The 25,267-nt window shown below is 38.4% G+C and overlaps 1 protein-coding gene across 3 annotated transcripts in view; it reads right to left on the bottom strand.

Moving 5' to 3' along the window:
* The window catches only part of LOC133646104 (SR-related and CTD-associated factor 8-like), a 91,904-nt gene that overhangs the window by 64,670 nt on the left and 1,967 nt on the right, over nt 1-25,267 (bottom strand). The window contains exon 3 of one of the 3 annotated variants that reach the window (XM_062041117.1): nt 4,649-4,730. The exons of 1 other annotated variant lie outside the window; for it this stretch is intronic. The gene's annotated coding sequence lies outside the window, so the exon portion shown is untranslated. The remainder of the gene's footprint in view (nt 1-4,648; nt 4,731-25,267) is intronic. One more of the 3 variants, XM_062041118.1, reaches the window with a different exon arrangement.

The following is a 25,267-nucleotide window of genomic DNA, read 5'->3' on the forward strand; positions in this document are numbered from 1 at the left end:
AGCCTCTGTTTTACAAATTTTCTCCAATGTTGTAAAAATGTGTCAAATAAATATTCAAATTTAAACATTTCTGTCAACGAAGATTTGCGTCCACCTACGACACAGTCATTTTAATAGTAGGCTAGTACAGCTAATATATGCACGTACATCAAGTATCGCCTTCATTATAAGACTTAAGTTTTCGCGGCTCCGGACAGATTTTTGGGTACTTTTAGTCCAATGTGGCTCTTTCAACATTTTGGGTTCCCGAAACCTACATTAGCTAATATGCCAACATGTTTACAAGTGTCTCTGTTAGTGTAATTAACTTATAATGGCATTCTTTTTGTATTGTTTCAGTTTTACAAATTCCTCAGTAAACTCACAAAGACATCACTGTTGAGTTATTGAGTCGGTTTAGCTTATTGGCGAGCTAGTTTCTCCAGCTAGTGGGGCCATAGCGATGACATCTGTTTTGTTTGATCAGCCGTTTTACGGCCGTGTTATAGCCACTGTTTGGAAACAATTAAGGTATGTGAATAAACATTTACAGAATCTCAATGTGTAAATAACAAATTTCGCAAGGTATATTTCTGTGGCTTATAGTTCGGTGCGGCTAATATGTGGAAAAATATTTTTTTTATTCAAAAATGTTGTGGGTGCGTCTTAAATCTCTATAGACCGGAAAACGCAGTAATACAATGTGTTTTAGCATCCAAAAGAAGACACAAAGTCTTTTTAGTTTTTATTGCCCATTTTGTGCTAACAACGGGCCCAATTCCAACAAGTATTTCCTCTGTGCACAGACGACTGTCTGTGTTTCACTCCTAGACACACAACACTTCCTCATTCTACGTCAACACTGTGTGTTCACAAACCATGTGAAAAAAATATCATCATAACACACTAACTAGCAAGTAGTTACGGTTAGGGCTGGGCGATATATCGATTTACGCGATATATCGCGGGTTTGTCTCTGTGCGATATAGAAAATGACTATATCGGGATATCGAGTATACGTTCTCACGCAGTTGCTTTTAGCTGCGGGCATTACAGGCTCTCCTCGCTCTTTCCTTCTCACAGACAACAAGTGCACCTTCTTATACACGTCACATACTGTCACGACATACGTCACATACGTATATGCACTCGCCGAGCAGAGAGGTAGCAGCATGGCTAACGTTAGCTGTGATGCTAGCGGAGTGGTGTGAGCGATAATACAAGAGAAAGAAGGTGCGAATCTGGTGACAAATGGAGGAATAATTAATTCCCAAGAAAAACAGCAGGGGGTCCATCGTCTGGCGGTGGTTTGGCTTCAAGTGGGAATATGTCGAACAGACAACCGTAATTTGTCAAGCGTGGAGCAAAGTGTTGCTATAAAAAGTAGCAGCACTGCTGTAACAAACAGTTCAGGGTGTCCCAAGTTACCGGAGTGTGTTAGGTAAGGAGGAGTTTTGTCCCTCCAGAGTTGTTGCCGTAGGGCTGTGACGTAGGGTGTGTGTGGTTGTGGAAGGAAGTGTGTGATGTTGGCATTAAAGAAGCGGTGGCTACTGAACCTGCTCTAATGTCTCCCGTTTATTATTTTATTAGAAAAGTACACTGTATAGGCGAACCCAGGACACTCGGCTACACTGCTAATATGTAGCATCATTTGAAAAGTCACCCGCTAGACAATGAAGAGTGCTTACTCCGCACGTCAATATCTCCGTTTGGTGCCACACGTCCACACCATCAAAATGCAGAGGCAAACATTTCCAGATCAACACCGTATGAAAAAAATAGTGATTTTTTTAGTTGTGATTTCCTTCTCTGCATGAAAGTTTAAAAGTAGCATATATTAATGCAGTATGAAGAAGAATGTTTTAATGTAGACACATAGAATCATCATACTGCTGTGAATATATGCATCAAGTGTTCATTCAAGGCTAAGGCAAAATATCGAGATATATATCGTGTATCGCGATATGGCCTTAAAATATCGCGATATTAAAAAAAAGGCCATATCGCCCAGCCCTAGTTACAGTATATATATAGTTTATTATTTGCACACTATTGACAAGTGATGCACCGAAAATTTGGAAGCCGGAAAAAGACTTACTTTGATCAGTGGAACAGCGCTTCCGAAACCGTGTGTTGTATGACGTAAGCCATACGCACGGTTTCGGTCTTGATCGGAGGCAGTATGACCACGATGTGGACGTACTTTAAATTATTTGAGATATACCCACGGACAGCTATCTTAAAAATTTAAGATGACATTGGTGGCTTTTATGGAGAGCAAGGCACCTTGCAGCACAAAGCAAATGTGATGTCAGGCTCTTTGCAGCTCACTTTTCGTCGCGGACATGGAGCGACAGATGTAAAGTCTCTAAACACGAGTACAGTCTACAATAACACCAATAGATGCTAGATTTGTTGCCAGTCGTTTTTAATTAAGAGATACTAAAAAGATTGGGGAAAATCTCTAGAAAAAAAGGTTAAGAAATATCAAAATACTACAATAAGCAACAAAAATTGAAAAATAAGCAAAATGATATGCAAGAAAAAATATATGTAAATACTATAATAACAGAAGAGTATGTATACATGTTTTGCCTTTTTAAAGAATAATATGCATTATAGCAAATAATGTCATGACATCATATTGACCACGCCCCCACCTCTACAGGTATCTTGGCATTCTAAGGGAAACCCTGGAGACATTCCTTATTTGCTAGAGAGAAGTGAATTCTAATCAAAATTCAAACAAGGCTCCAACAGTTCAATAACCTGACAAAACGGTCATTTTACATGCACTGGAATATAAAATAGTATATTGTTTTTCTGATAAACTAGACCTTTAAAGGAGAACTGCACTTTTTTTTTTTTTGCCTACCGTTCACAATCATTATGAGAGACATGACGATGGATGTTGTTTTGTTTTTTTTGCCTTCTAAATATTAAATAAACGCGGTCAGAAGTCCGCTTACAATGGAGCCTATGGGAGCCGCGCAATCCCGCCTACAAAGCCCTTAAAAAAACATCCCAAAACCTCCATTGAGGTTTTATATACATGATGTAAGTATATAAAATGTAATGGGTACATTTATATTTACATTTAACCCGCCTTCCGCCCGATTGTAGCTGAGATAGGCGCCAGCACCCCCCGCGACCCCGAAGGGAATAAGCGGTAGAAAATGGATGGATGAATGGATGTACGTATTTCGCTCATTTTAAGCATACGTAACGCATTCATTTCAAAAATACATCACAACGTTTTTCATTTCCCCCCCTTAATCACTGATTGTTACTCACTGCAGACTTCATGAGAGCCAACAGACATAATAAATCATCACTTACTGTGCAGGGTCTACTGTCAATAGGATGCAGACTGCTAGGATGTTCATATATTTCTATTTAGATGAAGAATGTCTCATAATCCTTACGAATAAAAAGGGTAAAGGGGTGGGGGGACCAAGCGTATTTTTGCGTCGTTGTAGCCATTTTCGGGTCCTAAATGGCTGTCAAAGTGTACAAACTTGTCGGAATACCTACTCAGACTTAGTCTGTCCAGGTGAGATGCATTATTTATGATCTAGAATCAAATTTACAAGGAGCAAGGAAGCAGCTGTGGACCACTTGATGATGTAATCAGGGACACATGGTAGTGAACACGGCACCACTATAAATAGTTGGTCTGCGTTAGCGCTTATAATAACAATATCACTAATACTTGGTCAATATTCAAGTCACGAGATGTAAATGGAGAATTGTTGGCGGTTTTTGAATGGTCATTCATTGGATTTTAAGGGCGAAATAGTGGAGCTCCCATTGGCTCCACTGTAAGCGGACTATTATTAAATATTCACAATGCATTAAAAAACCTACATCCATCGTCATGTCTTTCATAATGATTGTGAAGGATAGACAAAATCCCCAAAAAAGTGTGGATCCTGTTTAGACAATTATATCAAACTACCGGTACTTTGCGTCGCTTTAAAAAAAACAACTCCTTTTCAGATATGTTGAATTGCGCCAATGTGCCCATGTGATGTTAATGCAACTTATGTCTGAAACAAATCAATCATAACAAAAATCAAAGGATAATAAGGACAAAGCCATTTGAGGACAAAAAAGGGTTTTTCTTTCTTTGTCCAACAGTTTAGCATTTCATGGCATGCAAATAAACTTGAAAAAACAGACAGCCCCAATTTACTATTAAAAAGATTTAAAAAGTCAAATGGTTTTATATAAACATAACTGCCACACTATGTGTTTCAAGCCTCAACTAATTGCTGAGAAAAGTAAATACAAATAGCAATACTGATCCAAATATGGCAGTTGCAGTTTATTCTTGAATAATGAAGCCCACATTTGTGTGATGTATGGAACAAATACAACCCAATTGTAGTTTGTTGTCAAGAGTGCGAACACGAGAGAAGGGAGAAATGTGTGCTGAGAATAAAGACGTCCACAACCCATGTTTGTGCGCTTTACATTTTCAACATGTGTAACTGTGTTGACTCTAGAGAATTGCATCACCAGCCACACACAAACATCTCTCCAAGCACTTGCTATTGACCACTGCCTGACAATCAAAGGTATGTGACCAATTGAGGCAAAAGAGCTGCCAAAAATAAAAATGATGGCAGCTCTTCCATCTTCCTTGTGAAACAACCCATACTCCTACCTAAGCTGGTTAGGGATTCTCTTATCTCTTTGTAACTCTCTCCACCCCATCCTCCAGTGCTTTGGGGGAGCTGGGAGAGCTGCTGAGGGAAGGGGAAACGAGTGTTATTCATAAGGCATGGCAATACCAAAAGGCACAGTAGTTCTTCAAGAACAAACAATAAGGCTGGTACGTTTGGTGCAATGAGTTACTATCAACAATGCAACTACCTTTGTTAAAAATTACTCATAATTGTACAATGTTATTATTACTCATATACAAACACTTGAAGGGACCATGGCGTTTGTTTTTTTGCAGACAGCAGTTAATATAACCGAGTAATTATTCTAACTCTGCATTTAAACACAATTTTTTTAATTACAAAATGGCGGATATTTTTGTCTGCTTTTTAAGTGGTTGCCATATTTTCCAACGCGCTCTCTGGTGGGAATGTGCTCACCAGTGTGATAGCATATGTAGACCTGTGCCGATATTCGGTAAGTCAATCAACCAACGATAAATAAAAATTAGGTCGATAAGTTTTCCAGCATTGATAAATTGCCATGTGCATGCTTCTAGAGCACTCGCACATTTGTACCATAGCTAAATGAAAGGAAGGTGGTGAATTATGTTGTCCTCATTAACTGTCTAATTATATGTGCAGCAACGTGGGGCCCCTGGCCCACTAGCATCACAGAGCAAAAAGTGCAAAATGATCACAAAACCAAATGCTACCGCACCAGTGTGACAATATTTCAGTTTAAACCTTTGAAACAAGATGAGCCTATCAACACAGAGGAGCCAGTTTTCCGATTGTGCGGGAATATAATAAACCTGCACACCAACTTGAAACATAACCACTCGACAGTTCACACTCACTTCGCATTTGGTACACAAACCAGGTCAATGCAAACAAATCGGTGAAACATAGACATAGAAAGTGTGGTTAATTTCATCGCCAAGGACATGCTGCCATTTAATACTTTTATAAAACAATAATTTAAAAAAATGCTGCAAACATTGCAAACGTAATTTTGGTGTTCCTCAGAATCTGCCAGACTTAAGTTTTTTTTGCATATGACTTGTTAATATAGTGTTTATATTTTTACTCTGCACTTTTGTTTAAAAATGTCCTAACTTGAGTGTCAGTTAAGTACAGGTAATATATAACTCTACCTCTGCCCACATGTTCAATACTGAAATGCAACTTTGTTTGTCAATACTTTACTTAGCCATTTTATTTATTGATTTAGTTGTGTGTATATTTGAGGCCCCTTGACCCCCTCTTTAACATATTTATTGCTTTTAGTCGTGAATATTTTTTGAAGTGCAAAATTTTGCTAACAGACAAAGTATATTTTATTGTTAATGTTTGTTTGTTTTACTTAACTTGGAGATTTAAAATTTTACATTCCGATTAAATGTTAAAATATACGAGAAATACAAGTTTATTGCATTTAAAAGGCTATACATGCATTATTATTATCTATTATCATTACATCAATGATTAATTTGGTTTCATAAAAATAATGGCAATAATGTGTGTGTGTTTGTCCTAGCCGTGCACCATACAGAGAGCAGAGCATTGTAAAAGTGTGACGATGTAGACAAATTCTGTCATCACATAAACAAAATAAACCGGTTAGTAGGGCTGGGCGATATATCGAATACACTCGATATATTATCGCGGGTTTGTCTCTGTGCGATATAGAAAATTACTATATCGTGAGCTACCACACCGCTATATGTGATGCTAGCGGTGTGGTAACAAATGAAGGAAGAATTAATTCCCAAGAAAAACAGCAGGGAGTCCATCGTCTGGCGGTGGTTTGGCTTCGAGCGGGAAGATGTTTTACAAGTATGCGGCAAAAGCGTTGCTACAAAAAGTAGCAGCCCTGCTAATGTGTAGCACCATTTGAAAAGTCACCCGCTAGAGAATGAAGAGTGCTTGAAACTCCGCATGTCAACATCTCCGGCCGGTGCTACACCAACAGCATGCCGAAGCAACACTGTATGGAAAAAAAAGTCAACAACAGAAGGAGATAACGTCCGCAGTAACCTACCACATAGCGAAGGACATACACTATTGGGCTTCCTTTTATGCAGCTCATTTTTATTTTACAGTTATTGAAATATCTTGTGTGACATCATGCACAAAAGTGCACTTCATATGTTTTAAACTATTGTAGTGGCGTTCTGTACAAAAAGTGCACTTTAATTTAGTGTTGTTTTGATATGTCATCTTAGTGACATCATGCAAAAAAGTGCACTAATAGCTTGTTTTAAGATGTCTCTGACAATCTTGCACTTTCTGTTTTGGAAATGACATGAATGTTTGTGCCACTGCTTAATACCTGTTTAATAAATACAGTTTTGGTAAATTGACTTAGTTGAGATTTCGTTGTTGTGAAGTTTTAAAATGAGCATATATTAATGCAGTATGAACAAGAATGTTTTAATGTAGACACATAGAATCATCATACTGCTGTGATTATATGCATTAAGTGTTCATTCAAGGCTAAGGCAAAATATCGAGATATATATGGTGTATCGTGACATGGCCTAAAAATATCGAGATATTATTAAAAGGCCATATCGCCCAGCCCTACCGGCTAGTAAGCTTTTTTGACAAAAAGACCTGGGGCCGTACTTATCGAGCTTCTTAGAATTACTCCTAAGAAGTCTGCTAAGAGTTGACTTAAGAGTAAATAAATTCTTCGCTGAAAGCTGCACTCAAAAGTTAGTTATCAAGCGTCTTACTCAAACTTTCAGCGAAGTGTAGGACTGAAGCTTAAGTGTCACACTCAGAGCTGAATTACGACATTACTATGTGCCGTAAACGGAATTTTAGGTGACGTCATTTCTGTGTCCATAGAAATGACCAATCACGGAAGAGAATCCGTTGTCTAAGAATAAAGAAATATCTTGGAAATATTTAAGTGGACAATGGGAGTGTATATTTTGACAATAAACTACAAAATAATACAAAACAAACTAGTCCCCGCCGGGACTCACGCTACCTCTTTTCTATCGCCCACACACTCACTGACGTCACTCACCTCACGGCCACACACATACGCAACTGTCATAACATTTTCTTTCCAATTCATTAATTAGGCAACTAATTTGAAACTGGTGTGGGTGGCTCTATATATACTAGCCCACTGCAGCCACATGCAGAAATCAACAAAGAATCGAAAAGTATTAAATCTGTGACAAAAATAATATCCGCTCTGTCTAAACGATACCGTTTGATCAGCTGCTCGTCATAAAAAAATAAAAAAAACATTGTTCCGTTCCCTGAACGTTCGCGCACGTCTCTCTCGCCTCAGTGCCATCCCCTGCTGGCAACTCCTAACCACTTAAGACACCTCTGAAGGTCTCTTAAATATCGTGGAGAGTAGGAGTGATTCTTAGACTTAAGAACGTTGATAAAAAGCTTTTATTCTTAAGTTTGAGAGTAGGACTAAATTTCGCAAATTCTCAGGACTTAAGTGTAAAATGGCACTCTAAGAAGTTAGATAAGTACGGCCCCTGCTTTATAGGAACTGTATCCTTACATGACTTCTGTTGTGATATAGCAAAAAATAATATAATGATTTGGGAAAACGCTGCCATATTAATCAAAGTTCAACTGCACAGTACCCTTTGAGAAGACATTAACAGTCATCAGCTGTGGGTTTAATTTTGGTTCAATGTGCTAGGAGCGAGAAGCAGTTGGAATATAATAGTGGCTATGTACAATTGTTTTATCAAAACACTATTTCTCAATTAGAAGAAGCTCAAGGAAACGTACTGAATTTAAGACATCACTTTCCATCAAAAACAGCACAGCCTTTTTTTGAAAGTATGTTTGTAGCTGATGGAGGAGACTATTTGTCAAGATAGTGGCGTGGAAAAACAAGTTGCCTCTATATTGAAGCAATTATCATAGATATCAGATTTATGACACCAAAAGACTTCCAAAGTTTACGAATAAATAGGTATGATCAAAATAGTATCAATCTCTCAGAGATTCCCGAGCCATTTTGAGAGTTAATGAGGAAGCCAGTCATGTGATCGCATGACGTAGCGTTAGGAACCACACATACCTTCCCCATCTACAACAATGCTAATCAAGCAAACTTTGTGAGAGCCAACAACAATTACTTTGGGAAGAATTATGATCCAGAACCTTATATTTTTTAACCCGAACACAAAGAGGATGAGCAATAAGTTTTGGAAGCCTTGTGCTACACGGATGCCACTTTATTGTGACACTACAGCATCAGCAGCATTGCTATGTGCTAAACATAAAAACTAATAATGATATAACAAACACTCACTGTATTATCTGCCCTCTCGCTGGGATGCCGACTGACGAGACGCTCACCTAATTCCGTTAAGATGAAGATTCAATCGACACAAAAGGTTAAAAAAAAGTTGACGCCACTAGCGTCATTTGGTGTCTTTTTTGCCATCTCAGGGGTTGTCAAAGTCGACCAGCCTCTCGGTCCATGGCCACATTTGTCTACTACCAGGTAAAAGATGCATGAATTATAGTCTAAAATTTACTCTTAGCAAGTTTGAGACAAAGCAGAGGCAACTGCTGGCTTAGTGTGTCAACAATAACAGCATAAGATAGCATTAGCTCACTGCTGTCAATGCGCCGCTAAAATAGGCTGTCTGTGTTGGCGCTTATAACGACAATATCACTAATTTTGGTTAATTTTCAGGTTACGACATGTAAATGTAGTATTGTTGGCAATTTCTGGATGTTTTAGAGGGTTTTTGGGCACTATAGAGGACCGTCGCTCTGTTGACTCAATTAATAGCTATTTATTTACAATTTTGAATGCATAAAAAAAGCTAAGGATATGTGTTCTCATCTTACAAAAGGATTGTGAATGATAAACAGCACATCTCTTTCCAATTTTTGCATATTTCCAGTATGACTGATCTGATAACATGGTCAGAGCGCAGAAGCGTTACTACACTGATGTAGAATCTACGGAAATTACCAAAAATATTTTTACATATTTTGCGGATTATAAATACAATTGGATATGGTTAAATAGATACAAGTAAACACAAATAAGCATGTAAAGTGAACATGTTTTTCCACTGTACTGGTACTTTTAAAACATGTCTACCCGTTTATCAGCCTCGTCCTTAATGAACATGGAAGGCAAGACCTTTGATGAAATATGTGCAGCCACAAGCAGTGCCCTGACGCACGGACATTGAGAAACACTGCTAATATACATACACAAGCCTATTGCCCTGATGCAACAGAAAAGTGATCTGTAATGTAGAGCCACTCCCCTAAACTAATAATAATCACCTTCATTACAGCAAATAATCAGCATTTTTCTAGTATTAATATTATCATGAAGGTAGGCCTGGGCGATATATCGATTTTATCGATAAATTTTAGTTTTTTGTTGCAGACTATTTAAAAAATCTATGTTTTTCTCCTCTTGGGCCGGCATTCTTTTTGGCCCCATGAGCTTCCATAGCCCTCGCCTGCCCCCTTACTTCCTTAGCTGAGATCCACAAGCCTACCAAAACAAGGTTAATGCTAATGATCAGGTGAGCGAAACGTTTGTACATAGCAAACATAAAAGTGTTGTCAGTGCTTTAGATGTGCGGCAACAAGCATGGGACAAACGACTGCATGCTGCAAAGTTTCTTTAAAAAAGGCAGACAACAAACTTATTCCAGCATCAGAAACAGCATTGAGCCGAGTGGGGAAAATGCAATTCTTTACGAGGAAAACAAGATCGCAACAACAACAAACTCCACCTAAGAAGCAGCTTACTGTGGTGGAATCACAAAGTACCATTCATGATGAGAAAGGAGCACAATGCACAGAGCGATCACTAAAGCAGTCACTCTGCACATCCAAACCGGACAACTCGTACACGTGTGTGCTACTGCAAAACTCTCATGGAATTATAACGCATGTAACCATTAATACAGTGATATAGTACATGTGCACAGTAGTGTACATTGTCGTTAAAAGCAGTACACACTAACAAGGAGCCCAGAATACTCCATGGAAAAGCCTGCATTTATCCACATGCCAAAACTATATAGTAATCTCAATGTTATACTTGCTTATTTATTTGCATACAATGTACAATGCTACATTTTTATATACAGAACTATTTTATTCAAGACTGAAGTTTTAAGTTTGCACTTTGATATGATTGATTTTTATTACTATTCAATGATTAATGGTATATTTATGGAGTTTATTTATTTGCACACAATGTGAAATGCTAAATGTTTGTATTGCATTTTATTCAACCAGAAGTATTTCTTCCCAGAGGAAGCTCCTAAATTATTTAATTGAAAATGATTGCATAAAAAGTAAAATGTATATCTGGTCTAAAACAAGCATTATACAAATTAGAATTTTGCTAAGCGTAAAATGCGGTGTATATATTGTTATTTCAAGTAACTAGTTTTTGTTCAAATTAAAGCAAAACTTGTTTTAATTATCTCTGTCATTTGTATTCGTTGGTTTCTTTAAAAAGTATGTAAAAAAACAACAACAATTCGAACAAGAAAATAATTGTGCCAGTTATCAGCATAAGATTGGCAACAAAAGCTAAAAAGAGCATCTGACTTTGTGTTTACTTCTGCACGCTACAATTCATTAAATTACTTAATTTTGTTTTCATGCAAAAACAAAACTCATTTTTAAGGTGCGGTGGCTAATATGTTGCAGTGGCGCACCGCCACAATCAAATACATTAAGGGTAAACCCGGCCAATAAATAAGTGCTTACTAAAGTTTAGTAAGTGTAGATAGAACCGTGTTACAGCAGAAAGTAAGCAGCAGGAATTAAACAGGTAGATTAATAAGAGTCAAGAGAACAAATAATCCAACATTGATCATCGGGCAGCCTGCAGCGACTGATCCCATTCAATTCATAAGAGAGAAAGACACTTAGTAGTGATGGGTCCGGCAACACCGATGCATCGGCGCATGCGTCGAGCTCATAGAGCAATACCCTGTGTCGGTGCGCGTACCGCTTTTAGAAAGTCACGTGACCGATCATGAGCTGTTTTGGTCACGTGACCGATACGCGAACTGTGTCGCACTCCCGCCTTCTCTGTGCCCTGTGAGCGGGTCTTTTCTACAGCCGGAGAAATAATAACTAAGAAGAAACGACTGAAGTGTTGATAACAACAAAAACCTAACCCCCCCCCCCCCCCCCGCCCCCCTCTATATCCCACAACCCGGATTGTACATAATTCAATGTATATACTCTGATGATTAACTTGTGTGATGACTGTATTATGATGATAGGATATATCTGTATCATGAATCAATTTAGGTGGACCCCGACTATAACAAGTTGAAAAACTTATTCGGGTGTTACCATTTAGTGGTCAATTGTACGGAATATGTACTTCACTGTGCAATCTACTAATAAAAGTTTTAATCAATCAATGAAAGAAATCGTCTAAAATTGAATACGTTTATTGACTGTATCTAAAAAAGATTAAAATATATTTTTATTTAAATGAAGATATGAAATAATCCTAAATGAAATACAATGACTTGGTTTATATTATTGTATATACTAGGTCATAAAATCAGTGTCAGTTGAGTCGGTCCATAGGTTGCCTGTAGGGATTTTTAATGTCCAGCAGATGTCAGTATTTAGTGACACAGTATCGACACAGTATCAATACAGTTTTGCAATGTGTCGAAACGCTTCATGACGCCTCATCAACCCATCACTAACACTTAGCATGTAAACTGCAGGATCTTGGGGTGAAGAAGAGACTGTGTATTCATGGCATACTCAATGGTCATTTGTTACTGCAATCTGCTATGGAATATCACCGCAAGAGCCATTGTAGTACCAATAACTAAAATAAGGCAATAACTCGGGCTGTGTTCAAATATTCAACAATTGGATTCAAATATTCAACAATTGGATTCAGAGGGGTCTGACTCTCCTATCAACCTTCTCATTCATCTAGGTCATAGTCATCTCAGGGCATTCAATCGATCGCAACTAAACTGCTTGGTTTGAGACGTTTTGCCTCTCATCCGAGTAGGCTTCATCAGTTTGTGCTCATAGACTTAGATTGGTCATATCTAGTCTAGTGGATGGTGCCAAAACCCCAAATATGTATACTCTAAGGCCATGTCTACACTACGTCGTTTAACCCCTTAAACGAATAATTATTTAGCCTAAGCCCCGTTTCAGCCACACTAAACCAGCGTTTAAGGCCCCTCTCCTCGAACAAATTTTTACACGGGTAAGTCAGCCGTGTAATTCTTCAATCTCCGGCACTTAGCTTTGTATGGACTCAATGAAATTTGTTGCGAGTCGTTTTTCCTAACGAAAAATTCACTCAAAGTTTCTAGACACATGAAAAACTGAACAAATTACAACGTAAACAGTAACAAGTGAAAAATAAAGCAAAATGATATAATATAAAAATATATATGTTATTACTAATTACTAACAGGTTTTAAAAAAATGTACATATACATTGTTACCATTTTTAAAGATCATGCCCCCATCACGACAGTAATCTTGGCAATTTGGGGGAAAGCCTTTTGTCTTTTCAGAATGCGCTGTTTTGTGGGCAGTCTTACTTAGGTGCCAAAGTCCTCCTAGAGGCCAAGCTCCCTTCGACTGTGTCCCCACCTCATCAGCCATGTTGTACATTTTAACGCTTTCATATGGAGTCTACTGACATATATAAGGTAGAATGTAGAAATGTAACGGTAAACGGTATAATGATAAACCGCTATAAAATTCCTGACGGTGAGTAATATCGTTTGAATTTGTAATTACCCAAAAATGTAATTTAATAATGCATTTAGGCAACACTGCTTACTTCCTGAAAAAAAATGCGCACTAGCGTCGTTAGGCTCCTAGGAAAAATGGCGAACACTACGTGGACTTTGCTCGAGAACTTTGCTCTGGAGATGGTCCCTTCAAATAAACGGAGCCGATTGCTTCGTTTCACTTAATTTCACTCGCTTCTACTTCCGTGGAGTCTCGGCGTGCATTTAAGAGCACACTGCGTTTATTAAACGACGACAGGTGTGGAAAATATTAGAGACAGACGCACTTGTCCCACATTAAAATTATACCTTGGAGGAGAAAAATATTAGATGTTGCAGTTTCATCTTGAAAGTGCAACATTGAGTCCTTCCATCAGCTGCTGGGACAGAGTTACCATGCAGCAGGCCATGTGCCGGGAACGTTGCCACAACTTGTTTAAAAAAGTATTTGGTTTGTTTACTGATATAGTCACTTGTCCTTTATTATACTGCAAAGTTTGCCAATGTTCCAATAACATCAATACTAATCAAAACATACATTCTGTTTTTCAAGGTACGGTTGACAACCCTAGCACTATACAACATGGTGCTGGTGGAGAAGGAAGCTTGTTTATTATACTTTATCTTCATTAGCCAAACTATTTTGTATTTTATATTGATATCAAAAAATAAACATGTTTTTTTACATTACATGTGTTTTTTTTTATTTCACTAAGTTATTACTATAAAAAACATTCCTGTGACACAGTGTTGTTTTCGTCAACGATGACGAAATCATTTCGTTGACGCCACTTTTTTTCATGACAATAACGAGACGGTCACGAGATAAACATGTCTCTCTGATGACGAAAACATGACGAGACGTGTGTGAGTTTTCGTTGACGAGACGAGAACGGACGAAAATGTTAGTGGGTAATCTGTCAGACGTTTAAAATGCATGACATTTCTGTTTATTGTGTGTGTCAATTAAAACCACGCCCACCAACTGGCGTGCAGCGCACAGCGTGCTCAACACGTCAGACTGTTGTTACTCATCAGGCAATGGACCGTGATGGCGGCGGCAGTTTCAACACAGGGGCTCGGTGGTCGTAAACGTAGAGACGACATATGGGTGTATTTTAAATATAACCCAGCAGATAATAAAACAGAGTGTATTGTGAAGGAAGACGGTGACAAATGTGGCCACAAAATATGCGGAAAAAATACAGCCAACCTTAAGCAGCAGCTTAAGGCTCGCCACAAGGATATTTTTTCGAAGGTAAGTTACAAATGCTGTTAACATAATCGATAAATGTCATAGTAAGCTAATACATTAGTACGTTTTCCACATACTCCTGGCGCAAATGGGCTGCTAACTTCAGGCTAAAGTTAGCTTTTGTTACGCTAACGTCAATTCATTATGTGTGTGTTACTTTAGCAGCATGTATAGCCATGTTTACATTCAGTGACGGTGTGGTTATCTCTTTGTGAGTACGTTCTGTCAGCACGTAACTTGATATGTTAAACAGATCGAGTTACTGTTATACGTAGAGTCTGCTAGCTTTAGCCTAAAAGCCACAAGTGACGTTGTGCAGCCCCATTAAGGAATCAGGAATTAATTGATTATTTTATTACATGGTTTGCACAAATTAAAGAGAGTGGGGTTGTATGATATCTGTTGTAATTGCACTGGCAGACAGGGCCAAGTTGAGCATATGTGTTCCTCATCCATCACTCATATTTTGGGCATGTTTATGTTCATTGTACTTGAACAAATTCTGAGAAATAAAGCCACAATTGCTGAAATAGAATGTTTTTGTTTTTTGGCTTTTTTGGAGTAATGAACTTTGATTCCACTGTTACCACTTTATCTGTGTGTAATATACAATCCTTCAATCAGAAATTTGCTGTTGGGTGGAAACCTTATATGTCTAAAACCATTCCTTTATTGTTATTATTTGTGAAAATAGCAGATCTGCAAGCCCAAAAGACTAAGACTAAATGTAAGATGGTTGTCAAAAACAACATTGCTGTGACATAGCTTTTTGTTAATGTTTTGTTGTGTATAGTTAATTCCTATATGACAAATTTTTGCTCAAACTCTTAATGGAGCTATCCCAATACAGCATGTAGATGTACATACATTAGTACATGTAAATGTACACAACTAAAAGAATACCTCTCTCAATAAAAATTTTAAAATAGATATAAAGGCATCATGTAATGAGAAAAAGTTGACACGTTGATACTATTAATGAAAAAAACACAGATATGTGTCTTTAAATATATGGAAAATATTTATTTATAGCCTTAATTATTAGACATTACATATTACATGATAGTGTCGTGTTCACACCCCAACACTGTTTTACCTAACATAATGAATAAATGTGATTAATAATCACTATTTTAATATTTATATAAAATAATCTTAAGTATTATTTTGGCAATAATAATACAGCCCTATATGTAAGACCAGATCTCATACATGAACACTATTTTATCTATATGCATATGTACATACATACATTTTGAATGTGTTGTGTTTTTTTAAATAATACCTGGTTGTAAGATTTCAGTATACCGTATTTTTCGGACTATAAGTTGCAGTTTTTTTTCATAGTTTGGGTGCGATTTATACTCAGGAGCGACTTATGTGTGAAATTATTAACACATTACCGTAAAATATCAAATAATATTATTTAGCTCATTCACGTAAGAGACTAGACATATAAGATTTCATCGGATTTAGCGATTAGGAGTGACAGATTGTTTGGTAAACGTATAGCATGTTCTATATGTTATAGTTATTTGAATGATTCTTACCATAATATGCTACGTTAACATACCAGGCACGTTCTCAGTTGGTTATTGATGCGTCATATAACGTACACTTATTCAGCCTGTTGTTCACTATTCTTTATTTATTTTAAATTGCCTTTCAAATGTCTATTCTTTGGTGTTGGGTTTTATCAAATAAATTTCCCCAAAAAATGCGACTTATACTCCAGTGCGACTTATATGTTTTTCCCCCTTCTTTATTATGCATTTTCGGCCGGTGCGACTTATACTCCGAAGCGACTTATACTCCGAAAAATACGGTATGTAGTTTTTGAAAATTTTGAGCACATTTAAAAATACGTGATAATAATGATAACCGTGATCCTTTTCGTCACAATAACTGTGATAAGAAATGTTCATACTGCGACATCCCCAGTAGAACTATACGATACTTTTTTATTAGAAATTGCAACAGTGGACGATAGTAGCATGCATGTGCATGTAAGAGCAAGTTTGCCTCACAACAAGAGGATAGAGAAAAATAAGGAACTTACTGACTACAACTTAGGACTACAGATGGATAAAAATGACAGACTTGCGCAAAGCTCTACAGCCATACTTCACCTTTCTCACGCCAACCCCTTACACGCCCTCAACGTCCACCTTCAGTAGTTCGTCCCAGCTCTGACGCTGCTCACTCCCCCTCCCCCTTACGGCAAACCCCGCCTCGCCCTGACAGCAGTCCTGAATATTTCTGATACAGAAAAGGGTTCAGCAGTAGACCACATTATCAGCTGGACCCCAAGGTTGCCTACATCAAATCATGGCACCTTCTACATTCCTGTTGTGACTACCAAGAGAGTAAACATTGGGAAACTTAGCCACCCTGCTAACCTAAACAATCTCATTCCTAATCTCTACAAATCAAAGCCAACATCGAAGCCTGTCAATAACACCATCAGGATGGGTCTGCTCAATGTCAGGTCTCTGAATAGCAAATCATTTTTAGTCAATGATTTTATTAGCACTTCTAAACTTGACTTTATGTTTTTAACTGAAACATGGCTGGAACAAAATAACAGTGCAAGCATTCTGATCGAGACAGCACCCCCCAACTATAACTTCATTGATATATGTAGATCGGGGAAAAGAGGTGGAGGGGTTGCTGCTATATTTAAAAACATGTTTCAGGGGAAACAGATGTCACTCTGTGATTTTACATCATTTGAATACCTGTGTGCTGTGTTGAAATGCTCTCCCAAAATTATCTTGTTAATTATCTACAGGCCACCTAAATATTCTGCAAATTTTTTTGATGATTTTACTGAACTATTGTCTAGCATCTCCACTGACTTTGACTGCCTGGTTATAACTGGTGATTTTAATTTTCATATTGACGATTTAAATGACAAGGGCGCAAAATAACTTTTTACTATTTTAGACACATTTGAACTGTCTCAACATGTGAAAGAGGCTACTCATTGTAAGGGACACACTCTGGACCTGATTATCACAAAAGGTCTCAATGTTTCTGATGTTCTTGTGATTGATCCTTCATTGTCTGATCATTTCTGTGTTTTCTTTAATATTTCTGTAACTCCGGACACACAAACAGAATCAAAGAATGTCAAAAAGCGGTACATAAATGAACATGCTAATGTCCTCTTTAAAAACGCCATCTCCTCACTACCACCTCTAAACCCATGTCATGCTGATGATCTTGTAAGCAACTTTAATTCCAAAATTGTGAATATCATAGATATCATTGCACCTGTTACAGTTAAAACGATTTCTGGCAAGCAAAAGGAACCCTGGAGAAAATCTGCTGCTGTAACAGCCCAGAGAAGAGAGTGCAGGAAGGCTGAACGAATCTGGCGGAATACAAAACTTCATATTCACCATGACATCTATAAAGAGAGCCTCCAGGCCTACAATTTAGTCTTAAAAAGTGCTAGAGAAACATTCTTCTCCAATATCATAAACAGCAACACAAATAAGGCCAAAACCCTATTCACAATCGTTGACAGACTGACTAAACCCCCAACACAAATACCAGCCGAACTCCATTCCACGCAGAAATGCAATGAGTTTGCATTCTTTTATACTGATAAAATTGAAGGCATCAGACGCACCATCAATATCTCAAGTAAAAAAGTTGGATCACCACCCCATTTAGGCAAAAGTAACACAGCAATGATGGCAAGCTTTAATGCCATAGACTCTAAAACTCTAGTGGAAACGGTGACAGCTCTAAAGTCATCCACCTGCTGCCTTGATGTTTTACCTACCAACTTCTTTAAGAATGTTTTTGACTGCCTATCAACAGACGTCTTGCAAATAGTTAATAATTCTATTAAATCGGGCAATTTCCCGAAGGCTTTCAAAACTGCAGTCATTAAACCTCTTCTAAAAAAGCAGAGCCTAGATGCCTCTGTTATCAACAACTACAGACCAATTTCAAATCTACCATTCATAAGTAAAATAATTGAGAAAGTTGTCCTCCAACAACTAAATCACTTCTTGGCTTCTACTGGCTGCCACAACAACTTCCAGTCAGGATTTCGACCTCTTCATAGCACAGAGACGGCCCTTCTTAAAGTTATAAATGACATCCGTCTAAACACAGACTCTGGCAAAACTTCAGTATTAATGCTTTTGGACCTCAGTGCTGCATTTGACACTGTCGACCACTCAATACTTTTGGACAGGTTGGAAAACTGGGTGGGGATCTCAGGCACAGTTTTAAGCTGGTTCAAGTCATATCTACAAGATAGGAACTATTTTGTCTCCATTGGTGACTTTGTATCAGAACCAACCAACGTAACGTGTGGAGTCCCCCAAGGTTCAATCTTGGGGCCGACTTTATTTAACATCTATATGCTCCCACTAGGACAAATCATGCAAAATAATAACATTGACCATCATTGCTATGCCGATGACACCCAAATCTACGTAGCGCTATCACCAAATGACTATCGCCCCATAGATCTTCTGTGCCAGTGCATTGAGCAAGTCAAATACTGGATGTGCCAAAATTTCCTACAACTAAATGAAGATAAAACTGAGATAATTGTTTTTGGTGCTAAAAAAGAAAGGTTTAAAGTCATCCAACACCTTCAATCACTGTCCCTGAAAACCTCAAATAAAGCCAGAAATCTTGGGGTTATTTTAGATTCTGATTTACATTTCGACAGTCACATCAAATCAGTAACAAAATCGGCCTACTATCACCTCAAAAATGTAAAAAGACTTAGAGGGCTCATGTCAGCTCAAGACTTTGAAAAACTTGTACATGCCTTTATTACCAGTAGGCCAGACTATTGTAATGGTCTACTTGCAGGTCTTCCCAAAAAAACTGTCAGGCAGCTACAGCTTGTTCAGAACGCTGCTGCTAGAGTTCTAACAAAGACCAAAAAATGTGAGCACATTACATCAATTCTTAAATCCTTACATTGGCTCCCTGTACATCAGAGAATTGATTTCAAAATCCTCCTGCTCACATATAAATCACTACATGGTCTAGGGCCCAAGTATATCACTGATATGCTCCCACTATATAAGCCCTCTAGATCACTAAGATCTTCTGAGACCAATCTGTTAGCGGTTCCAAGAGTAAACTCAAATCAGGGGAGAGCATCATTCAGTCACTATGCAACAAATAGCTGGAATAAACTTCCTGAAGATGTCAGACTCTCCCCAACTCTCACTACTTTTAAAACTAGACTGAAGACTTTTATGTTCACCTTAGCTTTCAGCTAAATCTTTTAATCTTTTAACTTTTAACGTCTGCACTGTTTTTATTTTTATTGTCTGCATTTTAATTTTGCTTTTATTTTCTTTCATTTCACTTTGTTGTCTGTGAAGCACTTTGAGTCTGCCTTGTGTATGAAAAGCGCTATACAAATAAAGTTGCCTTGCCTTGCCTTGCCTAAAACTACCACATATGGAGGTATCTGCTGACATAACTAAGGCAAAATATTTCACTATAGTCTCAAATTCCAAACGGCCCATTTTGAGCAAGTTTGGAAGCAAGCCAGATCTTTTTACAAAAATCTCCGCCATGCATGGTCTGATTTCACATTTTTGCAACTTATAGGGAGCCGAAATACACAAAAACAGGTACCAACAGGTAAGAGGAGTTGGTTTTACATACTAGAGCACAATCGCTAATAATCAGTCCTCTTTCATGGCATTACCAACTGTGCCAACTTCATCCTTCACACCTAAAAGTTTGATCGCTCTCGTCCACAGCGAGTGTTAAGTGCTCTAAATTCATGTTGGTTTAATACAACTTCACAACGCTACATAAAAAGGCCGTCTGTTGGTCTGTCACTTGCGTGTCACTGGTGTTAATGTTGATAGATTTGTTACTTTTAACAATAAATGGAGCGCAATGTGGGAGGAGTTATAATTTACTTCGGACCGTCACTGCAAGCAAAAATTACTGTTTGAACGAGGTGCAGCTGGGAATTGAAATGTACTGTATGTACTGGAATCACTCAGGTTCTACAAGAAGACAAATCATGATGAAGAGCGTATTAACTTTCCCCATCATGTGACATTCTCATCATCGGCTAAAAAAGAGAGCCAACAGAGTTGCTTCCAGCTTTTATTTTTATGAGCTCACTATTGTCTGACCTTACAAGAGGATCTACAGTAATGGTGTTCAATTTAAAAGGGACAGCGTAGTCTGTATCTGTGCCGAACAGGATAATACAGAGGTGAAAACGTAAGTGCCCATTTGTACGAGACATGACATAAAAACAATTAAGATTTTTGTTGACATTAACCACAAAACTTATCACCATTAGACACAGGCATATGAGCACCCTTTGAGGAAAAAAAGAGGAAAACTGACAAAAAATAAAGGAAAATTTATATTGGCACCAAGTACTGCCACGCAAGCCACAAAAGAACATTTTGAAAATCAAGACTACATTTCCTGCGATTGGGTGCTTTTGAACACCATTCTACCTTTAGATTTATTCTCATTTACCATCCTTTTTTGGGTGTCTTTTTTACACTTAAATGTCCCATGTAATGTACCACAGAATTTCAAGTTTTTTAGTAGCTAATTTACTAACATTACTATCATTTAAATTTGTAATGTAAAATTATATAACATGCATGCAAAGAACTTCGAAAACTCTTCGCATTTGGCAACTCTATCCTATAGCCACACCCCCTGGGGTAATATACCTCTAGTGTTGTGACCTCTGTTTACATCAGTCACATTAAACATATACCTTCTCGCTGGCTACTAAAAAATGCTGTAGAATTAGGGCTGCAACAACTTATCCATGAAATCAATTAAAAAAATAGTTGCCGATTAATTTAGTCATCGATTCGTTGGATCTATGCTATGCGCAGAGGCTATTTTTTTTTAATAAACCTTTATTTATAAAGTGCAACATTTACAAACAGCTGAGAAACAATAAACAAAATAAGTATGGTGCCAGTATGCTGTATTTTCCCCAATAAAATACTGGAAAGGACAGAAATGTAGTTTGTCTCTTTTATCCGATTATTAATCGATTAATCAAAGTAATAATTGACAGATTAATCGATTATCAAATTAATTGTTAGTTGCAGCCCTATCTAGAACTACAACTGGTTCAGAACTAACAGTGTTCGGATTGTAATCATCCAAATATGATTAGCAGCAAAGAAGAAAGCCGACAATGTTGTGGCTCGCGGAGCTAACGCAGGCAAAAACAACTGAGCTAGTTAGATGATGCTAAATATGACTAACTAGCGAGCTTGTTTCGGCGCCCCTGATCGTCTCCCTGTCGTGCAATTCAGTGCGGCTTTTAGACAAGAGTAACAGCAAGTACCTGTGGCTGAGGCGCACGTTCTACAAATGTTGCTTGGATACCTTTTTTTTTTAAATATTTCATTAAAAAACCGCAGGTGTGATATTTTCACACGTTTTGGACGTTGGACTCAACCAGGGCAGCCCTTTGTCACCAGTGCTGTTCATTATCTTTATGGACAGAGTTTCTCAACGCAGTCAGGAAATGGAGGGTTTTCAGTTTGGTGGCCAGAGGATCGCATCTTTGCTTTTGGCTTCATCGGGCTGGGACCTTCAGCGTTCACCGGGGAGGTTTGCAGCCTAGAGTGAAGCTGCTGGGATGAGGATCAGCACCTCCAAATCTGAGGCCATGGTTCTCAGCCCGAAAAGGGTTGACTGCACCCACCTATTGACTACCCTCACCTATGGTCACAAGCTTTAGGGAAATGACCAAAAGGACAAAGCGCGAATACAAGCGACAGAAATTAGTTTCGTCCGCAGGATGTCTGGGATCACCCTCAGAGATAGGGTGAGGAGCTTGGTCATCCGGGAGAGACTCAGAGTAGAGCCGCCTCCTTCACGTCAAGAGGAGCAAGCTGAGATGGCTCGGGCATCGACTACGGATGCCGCCTGGACGCCTCCCTGGTGGGGTGTTTCAGGCATGTCCAGCTGGGAGGAGGCCTCGGGGCAGACCTAGGACACGTTGGAGGGACTATGTCTCACAGCTGGCCTGGGAACGCCTTGGTATACCCCCTGTTGAACTAGGGGAGGTGGTCAGGGACAGGGAAGTCTGGGCATCGCCGCTTAGACTGCTGCCCCCGCGACCCGGATTCGGATAAGCGGCGGAAAATGGATGGATAGATCGATGGATGTATGAATAAATTTGTTCTGTTTTTTTGAAAACATATTGCTAATAAACAAGGACCATTTTTTATTTAAGTATGACAAGATGACATTCGCAAATGTTCCTTGCTTTCCTCACCCAACCATAAACTGAATGTAAAAACTAAACAGACAACCTTTATAGCTTTAATGTCAGTGGCCGTCTAGACTTGGAAAAAAAATTAGTCATGAGAAGCTGATCTGAAATTATTAGAATAAATATTACAAATAATAAGAAAATTATGTTTTTTATAGTTATACTGCTGTGAGTACACTACTACCACTTACTGCATGTAATAGTCTGATTCCACAAGTAAACATCTCATATTGATCACCTTCAGCAATTGGCGCCACTTTACCAACCTTTGGGGGGTTAAGTTGATTCTTGTAGAGTTGTGCAATTGTTAGTGGCGTTTCAGCATCTTTTGACACAGACTTATCCCGGATTTTTTACTTTAACGTTATCATTTCATTTACTTTCATCGCAATGTTTGATGGCTCCACACCCGGGCCCTAAACACTTTATATGTTTCCATCCACCGGCTTCAAGCAAGCATTAAATTGATCATTCTGGAGCCACAAATTGTTGAACCGGAAGTTACCTATTTTATGCAATTAATTCGGATTTGCTGTGGGCTTTTGTTAAGTTTTTTCCGCTGCTATGCTAAGCTGTTAAAACACACCACTGCATGCGCACAGCAAACGAGCTAACGGTGTTCGATAAATTCGGACCGGGCAGTACAGGTTGACATTGTTTCCGTTTTGTAGTTATGTTATACCGCCCACAAAAATCTAAACATTTGAAAGCAAGACTTTAGTTTATGCATGGTTTGAATAAAGTAATGTTAAAAGATTTGTAAGACCTTTCAAAAGTATATTTAAGACCTTCTATACGATTCTAAGATAATTTTAAGACCTTAAATTAAAATTGTTGGATCTAAGACTTTTTAAGACCCCGCAGATACCTTAAAAATCTGCTGCAAAAATGTTTGTCTCATAAGTTTTTTTCAAGTGAACTCGCAGGCCACCAGTTGAATAGCCCACAGGATGAAAAAGAGAGGACCAAAGATGGAATCTTGAGGATCACCGCAAGCATAACTAAAGAAGTTAAACAAATGACTTCTGACTAGTTATAACAACACCTTAGTTACGAAAATCACATTACGGAAAACATTTGTAACTGCCATAAAGGAGAGGACTCAAGGGGTGCCTTGAGGACCCCCTCAGTTAAGTAAATCACAAGTTTGGACCCCAGTGTTCTGTTTGCTAGCGAGGTTAAAATTTCAATGCAAAAAATCTGCCAATGTGTTTAAAGGCCTACTAAAACCCACTACTACCGACCACGCAGTCTGATAGTTTATATATCAATGATGAAATCTTAACATTGCAACACATGCCAATACGGCCGGGTTAACTTCCATCCATCCATCATAAAGTGCAATTTTTAATTTCCCGGGGAACTTCCGGTTCAAAACGCCTTTGAGGATGACGTATGCGCGTGACGTAGCCAGTAGAACACAGGTATAGCTTCCCCATTGAAGCCAATACGAAATAGCTGTTTTCATCTCATTATTCCACAGTATTCTGGACATCTGTGTTGGTGAATCTGTTGCAATTTGTTATTTGCATTACGGAGAAAGAAGCTGAGCAAGCAAAGTAGAAAGTCGGTGCGAAGCGGAGTATTTTGCGAGGGAAGTCAGCAACACAACACAGTCGGTGTTTCATTGTCCACATTCCCGAAAGATGCAGTCAAGATCGAAGAACTCGGACAACAGAGACTCTTACCAGGAGGATTTTGACTTCGTTAACAGACGCAGACGCGATACCGTGAGTACGCTTCCAAACATTTGATCGCTTGCTATAACTAGCTAGAGCTAGTAGCTAGTAGCTAGCATAACAAACACCTAGGTGTTTGTTATGCGGGATTAATTTGTGGCATATTAAATATAAGCCTGGTTGTGTTGTGGCTAATAAGAGTATATATATGTCTTGTGTTTATTTACTGTTGTAGTCATTCCCAGCTGAATATCAGGTCCCAGCTGAATATCAGGTCCCACCCGCGCGCTTCCAAACATTTGATTGCTTGCCCGTACGTGCGTGTCATGTACGTAACTTTGGTTAAATATATAAGCTTTATGAACCTTGGGTTAGGTGAACGGTTCTTTGGGCTGAGTGAGTGTGTGTGTTGTGCAGGTGTTTGAATTGTATTGGCTGGTTATATATACGGGATCCCGTCCATATTACCAGCTCGAGCAAACACCTAGGTGTTTTTATGTGGGATTAATTTGTGGCATATTAAATATAAGCCTGGTTGTGTTGTGGCTAATAGAGTATATATATGTCTTGTGTTTATTTACTGTTTTAGTCATTTCCAGCTGAATATCAGGTCACCCCCGGCTCTCACA

The sequence above is a fragment of the Entelurus aequoreus genome, linkage group LG03, assembly GCF_033978785.1.
Source record: "Entelurus aequoreus isolate RoL-2023_Sb linkage group LG03, RoL_Eaeq_v1.1, whole genome shotgun sequence".
NCBI lineage: Eukaryota > Metazoa > Chordata > Actinopteri > Syngnathiformes > Syngnathidae > Entelurus > Entelurus aequoreus.